Below are 14299 nucleotides of genomic sequence, written 5' to 3'. Positions count from 1 at the left end.
GAGTTGTAATCCCCGCCGGCGCACGTGGCCACGACTAACCGGTAAGCCATTTTCCAATTCCTCGCGCCTAAGTCTTCCCTAGCATCCAGTGAAGCTCTCTGACCCATTCAATTGAACTATATCGCCCTGGATAGGCCGGAGTCCTCGTCGCTGATGAGCTCGCCCGCCTGCGCACGTGGACCGACCTACTCTAACCATCGTTGGAGACGATCCGGACATCGGCGTGACCGTCAAGACCTCCCCTACACCCTCGACCACTTCACCGGAGCAGTCTCGCCCCCGGTAAGACCCTCCGCCGTTTTCCTCCACCGTGGTTACTGTTCCATTAGGGGAAGGATCGCGGATTCGTTTTCGCAGAAACCTAGGGGGTTTTCTGCATAATCATAGACTCATGTGAATAGTAAACCAAGGACCTATATGTAATGGACTTAGAACCTTTCGCCAGGGACCCCAATGCAAAACCCTTTTTTCCTTTAATCTATTTCTGTTTATTCTTTTAAAATAGGCAGAGAACTTAAGAAATTTATATCATGAGAAATATTTGACCAAATTTAGTAAAACCAATTTTTCTGGATTCAGAAAATTATGAGCTATCAAATAAAAATACTAAACCCTATACTTTCTGTATTAAATTTTAGAGTTTGAAATTAAATAAGGAAACTGCCCAAACCTTATTGAAATGGAGAAAATTAGTTATGTTTCTATGCTGGACTTAAGAAAAATTGTAGAAGTCCAAACCCAACTTAGGCACTGTTTAAAAATACTAAACACCCTAGTATAAAAGATTAATGCAGGGTTATCTATTAAAAGCCATATCTGCCCAAAACTTAGGAAATTAGAAAAGGAAATAAAAATTAATGAACAGAAGATGTATATATTTTTCCTAATCCACTTAAATAATGAAGAACTTAGTAAAAATATAAAGAACCCTAGTCCAGAACAAATTCAAGGTGGAATGTTTTATTAGGCACTAATAAAACTAGAAAGGCCATTATTAAAAATATAAGGACCATTTTAAAATTGGTAAGAAAAATTCAGTAGACTCCTAACTACTAGAACACCCCTACATAAATAATAAACACCCCAGCCCATCATCTTAAGTAGGTTGAACAAATAAAACTTGGTATTTAGCTATATTCCAATTATATCATAAGTAAGCCAAAAATTGTGCAACAATGGGCAAATAAATTTTTACCAGATTATTAATGTAATAGACCACTAGAGAAAAATGCAAAATCTATTCAAAACTACAGAATAACACTCATTACCCCTACCTTATGAAAAAGGCTATTGAATTCAAGAAATTTCTACCACCCTTTCCCCTAAGCAAAATGTTGCTAAATTCTAAAATGATTGCTCTTGCGCAAAGATAAAGATAAGGAAATTTAGAAATCTATTGTTTGATATTTTTCAAGTATAGTGGTAGTAGAAAGCACCCCTTTGCCAAGAAACTTTAGAAAATAAGAGTAAAATAACCATTTAGTATTAGTGGCTGAAAATTTGTACAAGACCATGTTATTACACCTAAATGTCAGCAAAAATAAGCCTTAGAGAATAACCCACTGTTAAGAGGGAGTTGTAGTTCAAAGCACCCCCTCTACCCTAACACTTGATGAATTTTTTACAAAAAGAACCCCTCACTTTTTAAGTCCCAAATTTTGAGACAGAGAGTTATACGCCAGTGAGAAGCACTGTAATTTTTACAGAATTTTTGAGAATTTGTAAAACTATCTTGTAGTTCAAACTCACCTTAAAGGCATAAAAGAAATAGAAATAAAAAGATGGATTGGAAAGATTAATAAGATCACCCCAATAAATGCAGCTAAGAATGATGAAGACATCCACACTACTGATGCATCTATACCAATACAAGTACCAATTTCTGGTCCCATTACTCGCGCTCGTGCTCGTCAACTCAACCATCAGGTGATTACACTCTTGAGTTCATGTCCATCATATTTAGACCATGGAGACCCGTGCACTCTTGTTTTGCTTAGGAATCAGGGAGAAGACCGAAAGGGAAAAGGATTTGAACATGCTGGATTCGGACTGCAGAAGAACACCAACTTGTGACGGTCACCACGGTCAGATGCGGGCTCGGATTGGAATGTTCAAGCACAACATGGAAAGCTTATCAAGTCTACTTTCATATGGATCCGGAATTATAGTCATATCTGTTCTGAGGCCGCCGTAATCATTGTTTTCTTACCGAGACATTTCCTGCCTTTTCTGCCCATGGTGCTGCGTCACCCTATTTTGGCCCAATGGGTCGTGTATCAAGTTAGGTCCATTAGGGACGCATCCTAGGGTTGCAGCACGACCCCAATACCCTTGTGGTCGTCCTCCCATGTTTATAAACCCCCTAGCCGCCACCAAGAACAGCGGGTTTTGTTTAGATCAAGTTTAGCTCTCGCTACTTGCTTGCAAGCGCGCGTGCTAGTTCAGCCGCCCGTCTTCTTGTCTTCGGAACCCCACCATATTGGAGTTTGATCTTTAAACCTACATTTAGATCTGGTAATTCAGTACTTGTTCTACTTGTTCTTGCTAGTTCTTCGATTGCTTGCAGGACGAGTGCCCTAGTGGCCAGGGTGTCACGCTCCACAAGATCGTGACAGCCATAGGAGGTGGTGTATCGGTTGCTAAGGCGCAGCGTCTTTGGAAGGCTGTAGTCGGGCCGTGAACGTCGTCTCCTCCCCCAATCGAGTTATTCCACACCCTCTCATCGAAAGATCGGGCAATCACCCAACGGGTGCACATCAGTTGGTAATCAGAGCAAGGTTTATCGGTGAGAGATTTACTTTTCTTCGCTGTTTTCTTATCTCCTATAGTCCAGAAAAAGCCAAAAAATAGTAGATTAGTTTTACCGCAATCCTATAAACCATTGAGCATTTACTAGTACTACTTAGTTAGGGCTTGTTGAGTTTTTGGTTGCATCGGTTGTGTCGAGTTGCTGGTCTTAGTTTATTCCTTTAGAGTTTTGAGTTCTACCACGTTTTGGTCACCACGAAATCCACCATCACCAAAAACATCTCTGGTTCGTTTTTGCCACCACAGATACATATCATATCCGATTTGGAAGTTTAAATACAATCTGGAAAGCTTATCTTATCTTCTTTCCAACGGATCTGACCTTATCTCAAAATTCGTTCTGAGCGCTCCGCAATCATCGTAGAGATTTCTGGACTTCCTATATTAACAAGATTTGTTAAATCTGATTTAAAGGGGTTGTTAGCAATATCTTTATTGTTTGGGTTGTCATAGTGAAAAAAAGGGTTTAGGCCCCTGCAAAAAAAACAGAAGAAGAAGAAAAAAAAAGAATAGAAAAGAAAAAAAAAAGGAAAAGAAGAAGAAGGGGGCTGAATCTCTAAATCTGTTGTTTCTCTTTGTGCTGTGCTAGTTGTTCTTTTTCAGTGACTACCTTTGTGCCTAGCCTCACGTCTCTAGCCTGGTTTAGCCTAGGACCAGCACAGTACCACCGTTGAACGATTATTCAGCTTGCTTTTGTAACTAACGTGGTACTAGTGTATTCCTTGCTTCAGCCCACCTACAACTCTACATATTTCGACTACAGTTTGACAGGTCGTGTTGCTGCGGCACCGATACACTTATTCCACGGTTGCAGACTTGTTGGTTGCTGACCCCTCCTGTTGTGCAAGGTAAGAATTGGTAAGAGCTTGTGTGGCAGGTTGAGAGTGAGCGCCTTGCAGTAGCTACATCCTAATAGTTGTAGAGTTTTCATTCCTTCACGTTTTTTTTTCTTGTTGCCTCTGTTCGTCTAACCATGGCAGGATTGGAGGTTGATGATGCTTCTCGTAATATGCCACACTCTCCTCGCACCAAGGGTATCATACAACACTTTGTAAGGCTAGTGAAGACGCACACGGAAGGTCTTGATAATGACATGCAGGTGACGAATGAAAAGATGGGGCAATTGGAGGCCACACAGATCGACACGAACACCAAACTTGCAAATGTGGAAATGACAGTTGCTCATATTGACAAGAGCCTTGTCGCACTCTTGAGGCGGTTTGATGAGATGCATGCTAATATCAATGGTGGGCGTGATGAGGGCGCCGAAGGTAACTGGGATGACTATGTTGCTGATACTGAACAAGATGACCAAGAAGCACCTAATCGCCGGCGACTACGTACTAACCGTAGAGGTATGGGTGGTTTTCACCGACGTGAGGTACATGGTAATGATGATGCTTTTAGTAAGGTTAAATTTAAAATACCTCCTTTTGATGGTAAATATGACCCTGATGCTTACATTACTTGGGAGATTGCGGTTGATCAAAAGTTTGCATGCCATGAATTTCCTGAGAATGTGCGGGTTAGAGCTGCTACTAGTGAGTTTACTGAATTTGCTTCTGTTTGGTGGATAGAACATGGTAAGAAGAATCCTAATAACATGCCACAAACTTGGGATGCGTTGAAACGGGTCATGCGGGCTAGATTTGTTCCTTCTTATTATGCACGTGATATGTTAAACAAGTTGCAACAATTGAGACAGGGTACTAAAAGTGTAGAAGAATATTATCAGGAATTACAAATGGGTATGCTGCGTTGTAACATAGAGGAGGGTGAGGAATCTGCTATGGCTAGATTTTTGGGCGGGTTAAATAGGGAAATTCAGGACATCCTTGCTTATAAAGATTATGCTAATGTAACCCGATTGTTTCATCTTGCTTGCAAAGCTGAAAGGGAAGTGCAGGGACGACGTGCTAGTGCAAGGTCTAATGTTTCTGCAGGAAAATCTACACCATGGCAACAGCGCACGACTACATCCATGACCGGCCGTACACTAGCACCAACTCCCTCGCCAAGTCGACCAGCACCCCCGCCTTCCTCCAGCGACAAACCACATGCATCTTCCACAAATTCAGCAACCAAATCTGCCCAGAAACCCGCAGGCAGTGCCTCTTCAGTAGCTTCCACAGGTAGAACAAGAGATGTTCTGTGTTATCGATGCAAGGGCTATGGACACGTGCAGCGTGATTGTCCTAATCAGCGTGTTTTGGTGGTAAAAGACGATGGTGGGTATTCCTCTGCTAGTGATTTGGATGAAGCTACACTTGCTTTGCTTGCGGCTGATGATGTAGGCACTAAGGAACCACCCGAAGAACAGATTGGTGCAGATGATGCAGAGCATTATGAGAGCCTCATTGTACAGCGTGTGCTTAGTGCACAAATGGAGAAGGCAGAGCAGAATCAGCGACATACGTTGTTTCAAACAAAGTGTGTCATTAAGGAGCGTTCATGTCGTTTGATCATTGATGGAGGTAGCTGCAACAACTTGGCTAGCAGCGACATGGTGGAGAAGCTTGCACTTACGACCAAACCGCACCCGCATCCATATCACATTCAATGGCTCAACAATAGTGGTAAGGTCAAGGTAACCAAGCTGGTACGAATTAATTTTGCTATTGGTTCATATCGTGATGTTGTTGACTGTGATGTTGTGCCTATGGATGCTTGTAATATTCTGCTAGGTAGACCATGGCAATTTGATTCAGATTGTATGCATCATGGTAGATCAAATCAATATTCTCTCATACACCATGATAAGAAAATTATTTTGCTTCCCATGTCCCCTGAGGCTATTGTGCGTGATGATGTTGCTAAAGCTACCAAAGCTAAAACTGAGAACAACAAGAATATTAAAGTTGTTGGTAATAACAAAGATGGGATAAAATTGAAAGGACATTGCTTGCTTGCAACAAAAACTGATGTTAATGAATTATTTGCTTCCACTACTGTTGCCTACGCCTTGGTATGCAAGGATGCTTTGATTTCAATTCAAGATATGCAGCATTCTTTGCCTCCTGTTATTACTAACATTTTGCAGGAGTATTCTGATGTATTTCCAAGTGAGATACCAGAGGGGCTGCCACCTATACGAGGGATTGAGCACCAAATTGATCTTATTCCTGGTGCATCTTTGCCGAATCGTGCGCCATATAGGACAAATCCAGAGGAAACAAAAGAAATTCAGCGACAAGTGCAAGAACTACTCGAGAAAGGTTACGTGCGTGAGTCTCTTAGTCCGTGTGCTGTTCCGGTTATTTTAGTGCCTAAAAAAGATGGAACATGGCGTATGTGTGTTGATTGTAGGGCTATTAATAATATCACGATACGTTATCGACACCCTATTCCACGTTTAGATGATATGCTTGATGAATTGAGTGGTGCCATTGTCTTTTCTAAAGTTGATTTGCGTAGTGGGTACCACCAGATTCGTATGAAATTGGGAGATGAATGGAAAACTGCTTTCAAAACTAAGTTCGGATTGTATGAGTGGTTAGTCATGCCTTTTGGGTTAACTAATGCACCTAGCACTTTCATGAGATTAATGAACGAGGTTTTGCGTGCCTTCATTGGAAAATTTGTGGTAGTATACTTTGATGACATATTGATCTACAGCAAATCTATGGATGAACATGTTGATCACATGCGTGCTGTTTTTAATGCTTTACGAGATGCACGTTTATTTGGTAACCTTGAGAAGTGCACATTTTGCACCGATCGAGTTTCGTTTCTTGGTTATGTTGTGACTCCACAGGGAATTGAAGTTGATCAAGCCAAGGTAGAAGCGATACATGGATGGCCTATGCCAAAGACTATCACACAGGTGCGGAGTTTCCTAGGACTTGCTGGCTTCTATCGCCGTTTTGTGAAGGACTTTAGCACCATTGTTGCACCTTTGAATGAGCTTACGAAGAAGGGAGTGCATTTTAGTTGGGGCAAAGTACAAGAGCACGCTTTCAACGTGCTGAAAGATAAGTTGACACATGCACCTCTCCTCCAACTTCCTGATTTTAATAAGACTTTTGAGCTTGAATGTGATGCTAGTGGAATTGGATTGGGTGGTGTTTTGTTACAAGAAGGCAAACCTGTTGCATATTTTAGTGAAAAATTGAGTGGGTCTGTTCTAAATTATTCTACTTATGATAAGGAATTATATGCTCTTGTGCGAACATTAGAAACATGGCAGCATTATTTGTGGCCCAAAGAGTTTGTTATTCATTCTGATCATGAATCTTTGAAACATATTCGTAGTCAAGGAAAACTGAACCGTAGACATGCTAAGTGGGTTGAATTTATCGAATCGTTTCCTTATGTTATTAAGCACAAGAAAGGAAAAGAGAATATCATTGCTGACGCTTTGTCTAGGAGATATACTTTGCTGAATCAACTTGACTACAAAATCTTTGGATTAGAGACGATTAAAGACCAATATGTTCATGATGCTGATTTTAAAGATGTGTTGCTGCATTGTAAAGATGGGAAAGGATGGAACAAATATATCGTTAGTGATGGGTTTGTGTTTAGAGCTAACAAGCTATGCATTCCAGCTAGCTCCGTTCGTTTGTTGTTGTTACAGGAAGCACATGGAGGTGGCTTAATGGGACATTTTGGAGCAAAGAAAACGGAGGACATACTTGCTGGTCATTTCTTTTGGCCCAAGATGAGAAGAGATGTGGTGAGATTGGTTGCTCGTTGCACGACATGCCAAAAGGCGAAGTCACGGTTAAATCCACACGGTTTGTATTTGCCTCTACCCGTTCCTAGTGCTCCTTGGGAAGATATTTCTATGGATTTTGTGCTGGGATTGCCTAGGACTAGGAAGGGACGTGATAGTGTGTTTGTGGTTGTTGATAGATTTTCTAAGATGGCACATTTCATACCATGTCATAAAACTGACGATGCTACTCATATTGCTGATTTGTTCTTTCGTGAAATTGTTCGCTTGCATGGTGTGCCCAACACAATCGTTTCTGATCGTGATGCTAAATTTCTTAGTCATTTTTGGAGGACTTTGTGGGCAAAATTGGGGACTAAGCTTTTATTTTCTACTACATGTCATCCTCAAACTGATGGTCAAACTGAAGTTGTGAATAGAACTTTGTCTACTATGTTAAGGGCAGTTCTAAAGAAGAATATTAAGATGTGGGAGGACTGTTTGCCTCATATTGAATTTGCTTATAATCGATCATTGCATTTTACTACAAAGATGTGCCCATTTCAGATTGTATATGGTTTGTTACCTCGTGCTCCTATTGATTTAATGCCTTTGCCATCTTCTGAAAAACTAAATTTTGATGCTACTAGGCGTGCTGAATTGATGTTAAAACTGCACGAAACTACTAAAGAAAACATAGAGCGTATGAATGCTAGATATAAGTTTGCTAGTGATAAAGGTAGAAAGGAAATAAATTTTGAACCTGGAGATTTAGTTTGGTTGCATTTGAGAAAGGAAAGGTTTCCTGAATTACGAAAATCTAAATTGTTGCCTCGAGCCGATGGACCGTTTAAAGTGCTAGAGAAAATTAACGACAATGCATATAGGCTAGATCTGCCTGCAGACTTTGGGGTTAGCCCCACATTTAACATTGCAGATTTAAAGCCCTACTTGGGAGAGGAAGTTGAGCTTGAGTCGAGGACGACTCAAATGCAAGAAGGGGAGAATGATGAAGACATCCACACTACTGATGCATCTATACCAATACAAGTACCAATTTCTGGTCCCATTACTCGCGCTCGTGCTCGTCAACTCAACCATCAGGTGATTACACTCTTGAGTTCATGTCCATCATATTTAGACCATGGAGACCCGTGCACTCTTGTTTTGCTTAGGAATCAGGGAGAAGACCGAAAGGGAAAAGGATTTGAACATGCTGGATTCGGACTGCAGAAGAACACCAACTTGTGACGGTCACCACGGTCAGATGCGGGCTCGGATTGGAATGTTCAAGCACAACATGGAAAGCTTATCAAGTCTACTTTCATATGGATCCGGAATTATAGTCATATCTGTTCTGAGGCCGCCGTAATCATTGTTTTCTTACCGAGACATTTCCTGCCTTTTCTGCCCATGGTGCTGCGTCACCCTATTTTGGCCCAATGGGTCGTGTATCAAGTTAGGTCCATTAGGGACGCATCCTAGGGTTGCAGCACGACCCCAATACCCTTGTGGTCGTCCTCCCATGTTTATAAACCCCCTAGCCGCCACCAAGAACAGCGGGTTTTGTTTAGATCAAGTTTAGCTCTCGCTACTTGCTTGCAAGCGCGCGTGCTAGTTCAGCCGCCCGTCTTCTTGTCTTCGGAACCCCACCATATTGGAGTTTGATCTTTAAACCTACATTTAGATCTGGTAATTCAGTACTTGTTCTACTTGTTCTTGCTAGTTCTTCGATTGCTTGCAGGACGAGTGCCCTAGTGGCCAGGGTGTCACGCTCCACAAGATCGTGACAGCCATAGGAGGTGGTGTATCGGTTGCTAAGGCGCAGCGTCTTTGGAAGGCTGTAGTCGGGCCGTGAACGTCGTCTCCTCCCCCAATCGAGTTATTCCACACCCTCTCATCGAAAGATCGGGCAATCACCCAACGGGTGCACATCAAAGAATCTTGTTAAAAATATCACTAAAACATAAAAGGGAAAATCTGTAGAACACTAAAAACAATCCGACCCTTCACGAATCAAACTTGACCCTAACTTAATAAGTATACCCCGGAAATCTCTAATAACAAGGCTTAGCTCTATTTCCTGTTAATTTATCTTTCACCATATAATTTTAGTTACTAAATTGCATATCATGCCATGCATATATCTTACTCATTGCATTCATTAGATTGCAACCTCGCTGACGGAGAGTACGTGCTCATCCCTGAGCAAGGAGCTATCCACGAGGAAGATCAGGAGCCAGCTCCCAAGCATGCCATCGAGGATCTCCCCGCAGCCCCAGCAATTGAAGGCAAGCCCCGGTTTTATGTATAACCAAGTTATATATATATGCTACTTTACTACACTTAATGTTTGTAGGCTTGTAATGTGCACTTAAGTGTAGAAGTTGCTTGAAACCCTTAGTTGCATGAATTCAGGATTCCTTTTTGAGATGGATACTAGTATGCTAGGTCGAGTAGCTGCTTTGCTAAATCAGGATCTCGGTAGAAGTCGAGTGATTTTTTTACACTCGCGCGAGGTTAGGAATTGATTGTATTCATCTTGAAAACAGGATCTATGATGGTCTATGGACTTGGATCCAGGGAGGATGCCTTGTCCATGAGACGGGAAAAGGAATTAAGGATTAATGTGTGGATACCTGAGTCAAGCGTTTGAATGTACTAAGCACATGTCGAGAAATATGGTAACCGATAAACCTAGTACCTGAGTGAAGCCAGGCGTAGACTTTACCCCTCACGCGTCTTGAGACTGGGTCTCCCATCCTAGCTATGGTGGGTACAAGTGCGGTCACTACACGGCGGCAGCCGGGGTCAGTGGAGCATTGTATGCCAAGGCGGTGAGGCCTGGCCCCGAACGGGGAATCGATGGGGACGGTTGACGTGTGTGGGGACGGAGTGCCCCTACATGTCATGTGTTTAGGTTTACCTTGCAAGGTTAAAACTCAATTCGAATCGTCTGCTTCTCGCAGCTAATGAGACTGCTTGACCCCTTGTACAACATTGAGTAAGAAGTGAAATGAGGATTACATGAGATAACATGTTGATTGTATTAAATGATTGTTACCATGTATGCTTAGAAAGAGCAAACTTAGCTAAATTAATGATACTAGAATTGGAAAAGCTAAAAAGTGATTTTAGACTCAGCTAGTGCTTTTGGAAAACCAAACCCCTCAGCCAAACAGTTGCATGGTCTAGAGGTAGAAGAGTAGATTCCTCACACCGGGTAAGTCTAGCTGAGTATTAGTATACTCAGCCTTGCTTGTGGCATAATTTTTGTAGGTACGCTTCAGGATATGGTTGATGGTGTGACATGGCCTACCACCCTGCCACCGGGTTGGATGGTCGAGTGGGATTCTGCTCCGGCAGGAGAGGAGCAGGAGGAGTAGTGGGCTAGGCCTTGCCCTATTCCTCACCTATCGACGATATTAGTTATCCACTGCAGTTTATCTTATGAACTTATTCAGTTGACCTGAAAAACTTTGATTTATGTAATAACTCTAGTACTTTAATTTGAGGTTTTCCTGTTTTATTGTATTTCTTCTGTGAATCACCATTGAGTGAGTTAGTGGTATTTGATCATGGATGAGTGGCTTTATCAGACTAGATCTAAGGGACTGACAGGTTATTCCGATTTAAGTGTGTTGCGGCATCTAAGGCGTGACTGAGGCACTTAAGCTGGAATAATTCGGGCAGTTCTGCCACTGCTGATATCGGAGCAAATACCATCACAGAGAAAGCAATAAACCATGAATACCAACTTTCAAAAATCTAAAACTTGCTTAGAAACTAGTGTTTGAATCGCATGGACTAGAACACTAGACCTAGGACGATAGGCCTTAGGAATAGTGGGAGAAATAGGTGGCTAGTTAAGTAGGCCCTATGGGCCAGTCTTAGGATTTAAAGGATGCCCTAAGAGCACCCTTTTATTTGGAGAGGAGATATTATTTTCAGCATGCATGCGTTATAAAACTAAAAGGATTAGAAATTAAAGAAGTAAAAATTTGATCTAACCCGCTTTTTTCAACCACCCAGGCTCTTTTATTTTCCTTTCTTCACCATAATATTTACATCTGATACCCTTCCGCAGATGACTTCACCTACCCCTGCCAGTGGAGGAGACACTCGTTTCAGTTCCGATTTCCTTTCTCGTAAGGGTTTTCCTTCCATCTTGTGGGAAGTGCACAACTCCGCCGATTACCCTACGCCCCCTTTGTACACAGTGCAGCTGTACGAGGAGCATTGGGTGCCACGTTGCCGAGTCTGGTTGACTCTGGAGGCTCATTCCCTTCAGCCGGGATGGTGTTCCCTTGACTCCAAGACTGCTGGATTCAGGATGGATGACACCACCGAAGTGGCAGCTTTGAAGACCCTAACGACTTTCTGTGGCTACCATCCCCTAGAGATGGTGATGCACCCTTAGGACTCTTCCCTGCTGAGAAGAGGGACGACCCCATGTGGTGCAACCGTGTGAGCCATGTGAAGGATGTATGGGCGATGTATCCTGACTTGGTTGGGAGGATCACCGTTCAGTGCATGAATGCGTTGTACCGCCTTCAGGCCCTGCAGAGCGACGCTATGGCACATCTTGCTAACCTCTCTTAGACCACCAAGCTCACCCTCGATAGCCGAGAGGACTTCGTGGTCGACTTGTCCTCAGAGCTGGTGGAGAAGGACCTACAGGTGGAAAGGTTGAGCCAGCGCATCACTACCCTAGAGTAGCAGGTGGAAATCCGGGACAACACTATCGATGTCTAGGAAAACCAACTCCATGATGTGCAGCAGGAACTTGAGGAAGCAAATGACCACCTGGACATGCACCACCTGGAGATGGAGGCCAATGAGGCCGGAAGCAAGGAAGAAGAGGCTCCCGAGGAGTTAGGACCAGCCCCTGGTGCCAATGTGACTGCCTCCGTGATGCCCCCTTCACCTGTATCTAGTGTCGCTTCCACTACTCAGGGTTGATGAGTCGTTTTTACAATTTAGGAGGATAGAAACCTACATGAGCTTAGTTAATGGCAGATTTTGGACTAGGCTCACGGGTACTTCCCCTAATTGATGTAACCCATGAGAACTTTTGAGATCAGTGGAATGTTTGTAACCGTGTTATCCTCGTTCAAACTTAATGTTATGATTATGACAATTTCTTTCCATAAGAGATAAAAGCATGTTGTTCAAAATTGTGAATTGGGATAACAATGGCAATAATCTCTGTTTTCAGATGGCAGCTAGGAAGCATCGCGGGCAAAATTAGCAAGTTCCCCCGCCACCTCCCCTAGCTCCCACGGTGCAGGAACTGATGGCTCAGCAGAACGAAATTCTACGATAGCTCTTGCAGCCCCAGCCCCAGCCCCACCCTTAGCAGCATGGTGGACGCCAGCCGCAGCGACCTGCAGCTGCAGCAACCTACCAGGAGTTCCTGAGTATGCAACCACCCTTGTTCACCAAGGGAGAGGATCCGTTGGACGCTGACGTGTGGTTGCGCGTCGTGGAGTCCAAGTTTCCCCTCCTCACGAGAGACTGCCCTTATGACACCAAGGCTCGTTTCACCACACAGCAGCTTCGCGGACCTGCTCGGACTTGGTGGGACCATTTTCGCGCCATGCTACCTGCTGGTCACGAAGTTTCTTGGGAAGAATCCAAGACTACTTTCAGAGGGCACCACATCCCAGCTGGAATTCTTGATCGCAAGTTGAATGAATTCCTGGCACTAAATCAAGGAACCTGAACGGTATTGCCGTATGCTCAAGCCTTCAACGAGCTGTGCTAGTACGCAGGGTATCATGCCGATTCTGATGAGAAGAAAAGAGACCGCTTCCGCAGGGGTCTCAACACCAAGTTGCGTGAGCGTCTCAACACTGTTCGGGCTGATAGCTTCAATGAGTTGGTCAACCTGGCCATCTCCCAGGAGGATTGTATTGTAGCTCACCGGGCAGAGAAGAAGAGGAAGGCACCATTGTTAGCACCCTCCGCTCAACCCAGAGGTTCAGGATTGTTTCCCACAATCAGAGTAGAGGATTTCAGCAGCTGGCAGGCAGATGGGTGATCAGGCCACCTTAGCAGCAGCCGCCAGCACCCAACCGTTTTCCAGCTCCCGCTCCAAGGAACAATCAACCTCCACAGCAACAGCAGTTTCGCTAGGGAAATGGGAACAAGTGCTTCACTTGTGGCAATGTGGGCCACTATGCCAATAATTGCCCAAGAAATCAACAGAGGCAGATGCCAGCATCGATGCTAGCACCGAATCAGGACAAGGGAAGAAAGAAGAAGGTGCAAGTCAGGCAAGGGAAGCTCAACTTCACTACTCTGGAGGAGTTACCTGAGGGAGCCCCCATCATGACTGGTATCTTTTCAGTTTATAATCAACCTGCATTAATTCTATTTGATTTTGGTGCATCTCATAACTTCATTAGCCAGAAGTTCTGCGCTAAGTGTCAATTGCCTTTCTATCTTACCCGAGGGTCTTTTATGATCGCAACGCCAGGAGGCAAGGTTGCATCAAACCAATTAAATCAAAGTGTGCCTATTCAACTAGGAAGCCATATTGTCAAAACCACCCTCCTTATTCTAGGATTGGAAAATGTGGACATTATTTTGGGAGCCAATTGGATGACCCAACACCAAGTGGTGCTAGATGTTGCCAGCCGCATCGTTGAAATCAAATCCCTAATCTGTGGGAGTTTCACCTTACTTCTGCCCAGCCAAGATTCTACTCGATCATTTGCTTTTGCTATGATAGAGTTACCCTTGAAGAAGATTCTAGTGGTCTGTGAGTATGCGGATGTTTTTCCTGATGAATTACCAGGAATGCCACCAGACTAGGATATTGAATTCGCCATC

Source organism: Zea mays, chromosome 5 (genome assembly GCF_902167145.1).
Source record: "Zea mays cultivar B73 chromosome 5, Zm-B73-REFERENCE-NAM-5.0, whole genome shotgun sequence".
NCBI classification, from domain to species: domain Eukaryota; kingdom Viridiplantae; phylum Streptophyta; class Magnoliopsida; order Poales; family Poaceae; genus Zea; species Zea mays.
This window is presented reverse-complemented; position numbering follows the sequence as displayed.